At 42.7% G+C, this 9,376-nt stretch overlaps 1 protein-coding gene across 1 annotated transcript in view; it reads left to right on the top strand.

Moving 5' to 3' along the window:
* Positions 1-223: 223 nt before the first annotated feature.
* DVL1 (dishevelled segment polarity protein 1) overlaps positions 224-9,376 on the top strand; it is a 48,050-nt gene continuing 38,897 nt past the window's right edge. The window contains exon 1 of the mRNA XM_010148441.1: positions 224-286. The gene's annotated coding sequence lies outside the window, so the exon portion shown is untranslated. The remainder of the gene's footprint in view (positions 287-9,376) is intronic.

Genomic DNA, 9,376 nt, shown 5'->3' with positions numbered 1-9,376 from the left:
GATGATTGTCTGGAAAGGTACTATTCCACCCTTTATTTCTACTTGCTTCCTTTGTTTTAATAGTCACATACTCTTCAGACAGACAAGACTTGCTGATACCAACATTTTAGCAAAAAATTGGATTTTTCCTGGACCTTTTAAGAAAACCACTGTCCCTTCTGATCTGTTGTAATTTCAAACTCTTGATTTTCTTCCTTTTTTTTTTCCCCCCCCCAGGGTGGTGAAGGAGGAGATCTCAGATGACAATGCAAAGCTGCCTTGCTTCAATGGAAGAGTGGTATCCTGGGTATGTTGGCTCCTGCGTCTGCATGCATACATCATTTGATACAGTGGGCATAGTAGAAGGGCTGTTGGTACATGGATCCTGATTTATAGAAGTGTTTTGAATCTCAAATTACATAGAAGCAAAGGCTTAGTTTTCATTGTATCTGTAACACCCTGTTATTAAATAATCCTATTTTAAAGATTAGACTGCAGTCCACAAGGGTGTGCAGGGCTGAAAAGGTGTTTTAAATGTGAAACCTTTGTGCTGGTAACACATTGTGTTGTCTTTTCTGTCCCATTGTTGTCTGCCTTCCTCATCTCCTAAGTATTACTGAATCTGATGGAGGGCTCTGAAATGGTGCTGTAAAACCTCAAAAAATAAGGCCAGATGTCTAAGAACATTTACTTGCTTACCTTTTGTTGAAACCAATAAGAGCCAAGCTGTAATCCTTGTTTAAAAAAAAAATTAAAGTTGTCCCACAACAGGTTAAATGTAACAGCCAGCTTGCTCTTGGTAGGGGAGTGGGAGCACACATTTGTCTGTGTTCCACGGTTAATCGTCAGAGTTCTGACAAACCATTGTATTTTAATACTGTCGCTAAACAACCAAAGCATCTTCTGCAAACACAGCTAAATATCATATTGTAGGGGATTTTGGTTATGTACTTTTATTTATATCTATATCTATGTTTGTTTATTTATTTAGGGGATTTTGGTTATGTATGTTTAATTTCAATGTATCCGTATTGTGGTAGTGCTTGGGAGGTTTAAGTGAGGTTTAAATCTGAGCTAAACGTTGGGCGTGCATTTGGGAAAAAGACACAAAAATTTATAGCCTCTTTAATGATAAGACTAAGGCAATTTCTCATCTACCTTTAATAGACACTATAAAGACAAGTTTGACTTTCCCGTGTCAGAAAACAATCCCTCCTTCATTTCTTATGTCGTTTATTTAGGAGAAGGAGTTCAATTTGCCTTTTGTTGGTAGGTGAAATTAAATTAGTTCATTGATAAAAAGTGAGTTTTTCTTCTTAATGCCAACCTAGGATAATGCCAACCTAGGATAATAACCTAGGAACTTAACGCTCAAGAATCCGTTCAGTCTGAGTCCATAGTCAAGTGTGGGAATGGTACTATTGCAAAGATCTAAAAGCAAAATTTAGCTGTGTGTCTTAAATTAATTGTTTCAGAGAATTAGTACTGTAAAGCCTTTTATGAGTACCAACGTAGGCTCTTCAGACTCTGCTGCTCAGCAGCAAATGACAGGATACATTACTAACACATCTATTTCGGCCGAGGCAGAGGCAGCATAGAGGGTTGCAGGTAGTATGGATAGATATATTGCTTCCAGAGACTTAAACTCTCCTCCTTTCCCACCCATCAGCATGTTTCCAAATTTATATGCATATCGCACTAGTTTGGATTCAGTTGATAGCTCTCAGAGCTCATACAGTGCACCGTTTGCAGATGATGTTGATGAGGGCTTCTGTTCACTCTGCTGAACAATCAGCCGAAACATCTGTGTCTGACCTGCATTATGAATTGCAAATTACTTTTTCCACACTGACACCCATAAAATTGCAGTGCTTATCTGCCTCTATTTGCTGCTAATTACTGCAGGAGTTTTATGTAAATCTTACTGTAAGTTAATTGCTCATAGTTTCAAACCCTTTCATACCCTATTCACTGGAACTTAGCAGATAATTGCATACGTAGATTTCAAGGCTAGCGAAGTTGGTCTTTACCTTTTGAAAAACTGTTTTGGGCAGGGCTATTTCCTTTTCTGGTTTTTAACGCGATGGGTCTGAGCTTGCTTTGTCTCCCTTGTTACAGAACTGTGCCTCAGCTGGTAGCAGACAGCTTGGGATTCTTTCACAAAACCATCTGTGATAATTGTTGTCCTCACTGCAAATTACTGCAGTGTGTGTCTTTCACATCGAGATGACATCCTCAAAACTGGAACATTAACTGCAGGCAACATAGCTTAGCTCTCCCCTGCACCTCCCCTCTTGCCCGATACAGTGGCTACTTTGAAGTTTACAAGATGACTGCTGTTTAGAAAGTTGAGATTTTCATCTTTTTTAAGAACATTTGAATCCTTGTATTTGTCATAGGTAGGAACTTTGATCTTGGTGTCATATGCAGGACTGATTTCCATGGGGGAAAATGTTCAAGGGAGGATCTGCAAGTCTTTAGTTGTTGCTTACTTTTGCTGCCCTGGGAACTCAATGTACAGCTAGATTAGCATTGAATTAGAATCACTGTTCCTAATTAGCTACTTAAACCTCCATCCCATTTGTCCTGCATCCTGCTTGATTTTCTCCTCCATATCTTAGATCTTGTCCTTTTGATTTCAGGGTGGTTTTGCAAGGGTGAAGGCTTGTTTGTTTTTTTTAAGGACTAAATAATTTGGGACAGAGGGCTACTGCGTACTAAATACCTTTTCAGTGGCTGACCTTTAGGTTTTTCAACAACACAGAGACTAGCATTAATTGTATGGCAGAGTGGTTCATCTAGTAGTTATTACTATAAAAGCATTTACACAAACACAAACGCAATTCAGCAAATAATAGCTGAAAAAAACCCAGTTCTGCTAATGTGCGCACACACATACAAAACATAGGATGCAGTTTTTCTTAGGGGATAATTTGAGTTCTTTGGGGCTGCTTACCTGAGTGAAATTATTCATGCATTTTTGTTTTTTCAGGTTCAGGTCCTTATTGGGCAATCTGGAGGAATAGCTTGTATGGAAGAGAATACGTTACCTTCAGGCTTTTTGAATAAGCTTAAAATGTTTTTCTGTTCTCTTTGCACAGTGCAGGGACAGCTTCCCAGTGGAAGCTGGAAATGTGGAAAGAATTGGCTTGTGGCTGCTGCGAGATCTGAGCCAGCAGTGGGCTCTGCCAGCCGTTTGCACAGTCGGTTGGCTGTTAGCTGTGTTTTTTAGGAAGGCTTTGCAACATCTGGGAACAGTTCCCTGACTGGCTGCTGGGAATGTGCACTATTTCCTATTGGCTGGCAGTGATGTCACAGCCTTCTGTGAGTCTTCCTCTTTTCTTCTTCTCTGTCATCTGAGTCCCAGCAGATAATACTTGTCCTGTTCGTATGACAGCATTTTAGACACTGTATTTGCAATTGCAATTAAACTTGTTGGGTGGAACCATTTGGTCTTCTTACCATACAGGGCAACACAGGAGCTTCAGGATTGTTAAATGATCTTCAGCAAAGTGCATTGTTCCCTTTCGGCACATAACTGAGGCAGTGAATGAAAATCCACAGAAGCCGATTCTTGTTGATTTGTTTTAATGTATAAAAGGAACTGATTTCAGGACCTGTTTCCTCTTTTACGGATTATATATACCCTCATTTGTCTGCTGGTAGACTGACATCATGCAGGAGAAAACAGGGAGCTGCGTGTGAATTCTGACCTAAAGTGACGAGGATATTAACACAATATTGTAGTGTAGATCTTTCATCATATTCAGAGCTTATAAAGAGAGGCAAAATCACTGAAAACATTCTTAAGCTTTAAGATACCTGAATGAGTTCAGCACCAGGTGGAATAAAGGCCTGTAAGGAAATCCTGCTTCCTTAGTCATGGAGCAGAAGTACTTGCTGTCATTCATAGAAACATGAGTACCCTCAACCCAGGTCTCTGCATTGCTCAGACATACACAGGTACCTGTTTTAGGCTGGGGTGAGGAACGTGTAAGTTGTCAGAAAAACGGTCACTGACCTGCTGAAAAACTCTGGAAATGTGACATGGAAGTAGCATTATAGGATTGCAGATCCCTTTTTTTCTCTCCCATTCTTACCCCACATGCTCTGCAAGAGGCAGGTAATCCAGTGTTTAAAGAGAACTTGCTGCAAAGCGTCAGTCAGTGAAAACTGTTTGTTTCGCAGTTAGCGTGCTATACCCTGCCCTAAACAAACACCTCTGGGAGTAATCTGAGATACTGTATGTCGTGCAGATACAGTATCTTCTCTAAAATAATAGAAGGTGGCAGATGATAAAATCACAGATAGAACTGACAGTTTTATTTTGAAACCCAGTCTGCATCTTTGTGTCTCTGAATACTGAAGAAGGTCACCCTTTACCTGGAAACTGTAGTTACCTTGAAGTTGTTCCTTTTATCTGTTACAGCTTCTGATTTCCAGGCTATATAAGCTTGATCCTGTATTCTCTGAGTATCTCTGGTCTATGGTTGCAGCAAACCCCAATTTTTCAGCAGGAAAAAAGAGGGCAACCTAATCTACCCAGCACAGACAATTTCTTGTTACTAAAATAAACATCAAGTTCCTAGTAGGCTTTTGCAGGCCTTCGAGCAATGTGGAGTCCTGTTGCCTTTGACAGAATTCCTGATGGAATAAAGGGCCTCATCAGTAAGTCCTTTTGTGCAATTGGTCCTTCGGGAGCAGCCTTCACGCGGATAATGGGCCACGTCTCTGAAGCTTTGACTTGGGATTTGAGATGTCTGTGACTTTATGGGAAATAATTACTTTCAACTTGTAGATGAGTGTGGCTGTTCTGAAGTTGCTGTCAAAAATACAAATGGCTTTTTTTGGGTATTTCTTCAGTTTCTGTTACGAGTCCCCTCACCTCTCCCTGAGATGAGAGAAATACCAAGAGCTGCTGCTCTCAGAAACAGTGAGAATTTAAATATTGTAGTTTTCATGCTGGTAGAGTAATAAATATTTAGGCAGATGAGAATATGAGAGCAGAGTATACCAATGTTTGCTCCTTCCCAGGCTGGTTCTTGCTGTCTGGTGTCTTTGGCCATTAATGTTGAACAGACTGATTCCTTGTGCTGGCTTCATGCCTGTGTGAATTTAAGATGTTTGCTGAGCGCCCTGAAAGTCAGTCCTTGCCATAATTAAGTGAAAAGTGTAAGCAAATACGTTGTAGAGGAGAAAAGGGGAAATAGAGCTACAGAGAGGTGAAGCAAGTGATCCAAGAACTCACAGACTAGTAGCAATAATGGGGAGTAAACGAGGCTCTCCTGACACTAAACACTCACTGGCTCTGTGTCACTGCTTAGCTCTGACTGGGGAGCTTAAGTTTTGCTTGCCTTTGAGAGCCTGGCCTTCTTCCTACTAACTGCTCTTCCACCACCTGAGTTTGCTTACAACCTGCAGGATGGACTGGTGTGAAGGTTGCTGTTGTGCCTGTATTAGGGCTTCGGATTGAAATTCTAGTTGCGGAAGTGAGCAGCATTGACAGAGTGAACAGATCACTTCTGCAAACGAGTTCCAAGATAACTGTATCTTAGCAGGTGCCTAGCAGTGCAAAGTAACCTTCTCTAGCACAAAAGGAAACGTGTGTTTTTTGTCAGCGTGAATAGGCTGCGTGTTTTGTCACTGTAGCACAGAGTAGCTAACTTGCACAGTACGCTGTTGTTTGTGCTGTCATGAATTGTAAGTGTCTGTGTGGGAATCACCGGGGATATCAGAAGAACAAAAGATTCTTGTCTAACGTGCCAGGGTTGATAAACTTTCTCCACTTCCAGGGAAAGATGTAGCAGTGAGTGTGATGGTAGGACCTCAGCTGAAAAAACAAACAGCATTCAGTATGATGGAATGAACGGAATCAACAGTTGCAATTAGTTCCACACTTCTTCCTTAACTTCTTCCCTCTGTGTGCACCACACAGCACATCCACGTTTCACGTTGCAGTGCTGTCCTTTGGGGTGGGACCCAACGGCAGTTTCACAGCCCGCAGGCATGCTCTTGAACAGCAGGCAGTATCAACGCAGTGCAAGTAAGGAAGTGGATTAAAATGCTACTGCCAGTCATCAAATTGTTTAGGTTGGAAAAGACGTTTAAGATCATCAGGTCCACCCGTTAACCTGCCAAGTGCACCATTAAACTGTGTTCCTAAGCACCTCATCTACATCCTTTAAATCCCTCCGGGGATGGTGACTTCACCACCTTCATGGTTCTGATGCCTGACAGCCCTTTCCATTGTTTCCTTTTCTTTTCTAGCACAACAAATGTTTTTCTAATGCTCTTTTGTGGTGTTTTTGTTAATTGGGTCTGCAGCCATCCATTTATACTCTAGTGCTCTTGAACACAGAGGTCTGTAAGTCAAGAATGAAAGCTTTGATGAAGGGTGAGTACTCCGCTTGTAACCAGACATAGACCTGGACAGTTTGTGTCTTCTTTTAACACCATAATTGCTTCAAGCTCTCTTGCTTATGTCTCTGAAGTCAGGTCCTCTTGCAGGAGCTCCCAGGTCCTGGTTGTCATAAGAGTTAAGATCATGTTAGGCAACCTATTGAAACTGTTAATGCTCTTTGGGTTTATTTATTATTATTATTCCTTAGGGACAAAATTTCACCCCAAAGGATGTGCCTAAATCAGAGGAAGTGGACTTTGTGTGGAAATGCCTGAGCTGCAACTAGCAGTACAGCCAGTGGATCTTAACTTGGGGAGTTCTGCACTGGACACTGCGTTATGTTGGCTGTTGTGCTTATGATTTACTACTTGAAATCTGAAAGATTTTATCTGGGATTAACAAACTACTCAGAAACAGGAGATACTGCCAGTATCTTTTCTTGAGTTCAAAGATATCTTGGGTTCACTATATCTGGTAGTGAATTGTTTCAAGTATCAAGCAATGTATTTCCTGAATGCAGCTGAAAGATTAGGATGGGTAATGTCTGCAGCCCTCTTCCCTTTACAATGGTAATGGTAATGATACAGTCTGAGGCTGTTTGTGACTGATCCCACCGAAGGTCAATAAGAAGCAGGTACACAGCACTTTATGCTTCAGGAAATCACAGCCCAGGGGTGAGGAAAGGCTGGGAGAGCTGGGTCTGTTTAGCTTGGAGAAGAGGAGGCTGAGAGGGGATCTTATCAATGCTTATCAGTATCTAAAGGGTGGGTGTCAGGAGGGTGGGGCCAGGCTCTTCTCAGTGGTGCCCAGTGACAGGACGAGGGGCAATGGCCATAAACTGGAAACAGAAGGTTCAGCCTGACCATGAGGAAACCCTTCTTCCCTGGGAGGGTGACAGAGCCCTGAACAGGCTGCCCAGAGAGGGGCTGGAGTCTCCTTCCCTGGAGACTTTCCAAAGCCCCTGGACTTGTTCCTGTGTGATCTGCTCTAGGGGATCCTGCTCTGGCAGGGGGGTTGGCCTAGATGATCTCTAGAGGTCCCTTCCAACCCCTTCCACTCTGTGAACCTGTGAATATTCACAACGGTGTTGCTTTGCTGCAGTGGATTTTGCTGCTGTTCAGCAGCACTCCCAAGATGATCTGCAACCTCAATCAGTACGGTGCGATAGCCTTCATAATGGGTTTGGCATTGTCAAGACTTCTTCCTCCAGGAGCAGGGAAACGCTAAAAACCAGTATCCTGAAATATGGAAAGGATTTGTCTTGTTGCCTTGTCTCTTGCATCAAGCGCATCTTTGAGACAGGTGCTGCCATCAGCAGAAAGGCTTGAAGAAGGAACGTGTCTTCCTTCTTTCAGATGGCTCAGGCAAGGTGCTTGTTTGCATAGCTTGATGCAATTTAGAATGTGAAGGGTGAGGGGATGTATAGATCTTGCCTACACCTAGTTTCTTCTTTAAATTTTTTCTTCTTTTTATGTCTTGGTTTGATTTTGTTAACAAAAGCACTTGCACAGAGATTCCTTAGGGGATGAGCCAGGCTCAGAGATATTTTTGCATCTCCGTAATGCCAACATGCTTTCTAAACATCTCCCCACCTGAAAGAAAGAAGCCTTAATTATCAAGTTATTAGGAAAGCTCATGTTATTTTTCCCTTCAGTGTTTCCTCTGTTGCGCTTGCTTTGGTGATAAGAGAGTTTGAATAATGCAGCTGACTCCATGTGGTGCTGGAGAACTGTTTTGTCTTCAGGCAGTTCCTTTTTGACAGTCTGTGTGTGTTTGCCTTCTCATATTTATGGTATGTGGTCTTAGGAGGAATATACTACATCCTGAGCACCAGTCCCCTCCTATCCTGTTCCCTTTCCTTCTCCATCACCTTCTTTAACAGCCAGCATCTCTCTGTTGATTGTATTAGAATTAGTCCTTGATAAATTAACCAATTGTAGTTAGAATCTCTTCTATGGGGCTAGTTCTTCCATGGCTAAAACTAGAGGGAAGCTGAGACTTTGTTGCCTCTTAGTGAAAGTTAATAATCTGTATCATTACTTGAGCATTTATTTAATCAAAGATCATTATGTTGTTTAAGGAAAGTTGGCAAAGTGATTAGATGTCTCAGGGGACTGGTAATAGGATATAAACCTTGTCACCTCTAGGTCACCAGTTCAAGTCTAACTTCTGTTGGTGGCCACAAAAAGAGCTCTGTGTGGTCAGTGGACTGTTGAAATATATGAATCCCTTTTTGCTTCCTTTCTCATTTTTCCCAGTTCTTGCAAAAGCATTAAAAATATAGCAAGGAAAGTATGGAACTAGATTAGGATGTGTAAAGTCTGAATTTGCTTTCAGGACTGCTGTAGACCTCCAGTGTGAGGCTGAGCAAGTTGCTTCACTTTGCCTGGATTTGTTCTCAGTACAGTGGTATTGGTAGTGCTGCCTCCCTGTCTTTTTCTTGAGCTTGTCTGTCTGAAATGCAGGCAGCCCTTGGTGGGATTTGTCTGCTCAGGACGCCCAGCTTAATGGGAGTCTAATTTTTGTACAGTCACTTAAAATATTAACCATGTGTTTCAGTTGGTGGAATTGTGTTTTCATTTTGGGCCAAACCTCTCAGTTACCTCCCTTCCTTGTCTGAGTGGTGTAGGACTGGAATCTTTCTTTACCGTTACGCTTTTTAATAAGAAATAATGACCTGGGGGTTCTCGGCAGTGAAAAGCTGGCCATGAGCTGGCAGTGTGCGCTGGCAGCCCAGAAAGCCAACGGTAGCCTGGGCTGTATCCAGAGCAGCGTGGCCAGCAGGGCGAGGGAGGGGCTTCTCCCCCCCTGCTCTGCTCTTATGAGACTCCACCTGGAGTTCTGCCTCCAGCTGTGGATCCCTCAACAGCAGAAGGATATAGACCGGTTGGAGCGAGTGCAGAGGAGGCCACGGAGATGCTCCGAAGGGCTGGAGGCCCTCTGCCATGGGGACAGGCTGGGAGAGGTGGGCTTGTTCAGCCTGGAGAAGGCTCCAGG

This window comes from Eurypyga helias, unplaced genomic scaffold, assembly GCF_000690775.1.
Source record: "Eurypyga helias isolate BGI_N326 unplaced genomic scaffold, ASM69077v1 scaffold6803, whole genome shotgun sequence".
NCBI lineage: Eukaryota > Metazoa > Chordata > Aves > Eurypygiformes > Eurypygidae > Eurypyga > Eurypyga helias.
The sequence above is the reverse complement of the archived record's forward strand: the minus strand, read 5'-3'. Positions and strand labels throughout refer to the sequence as shown.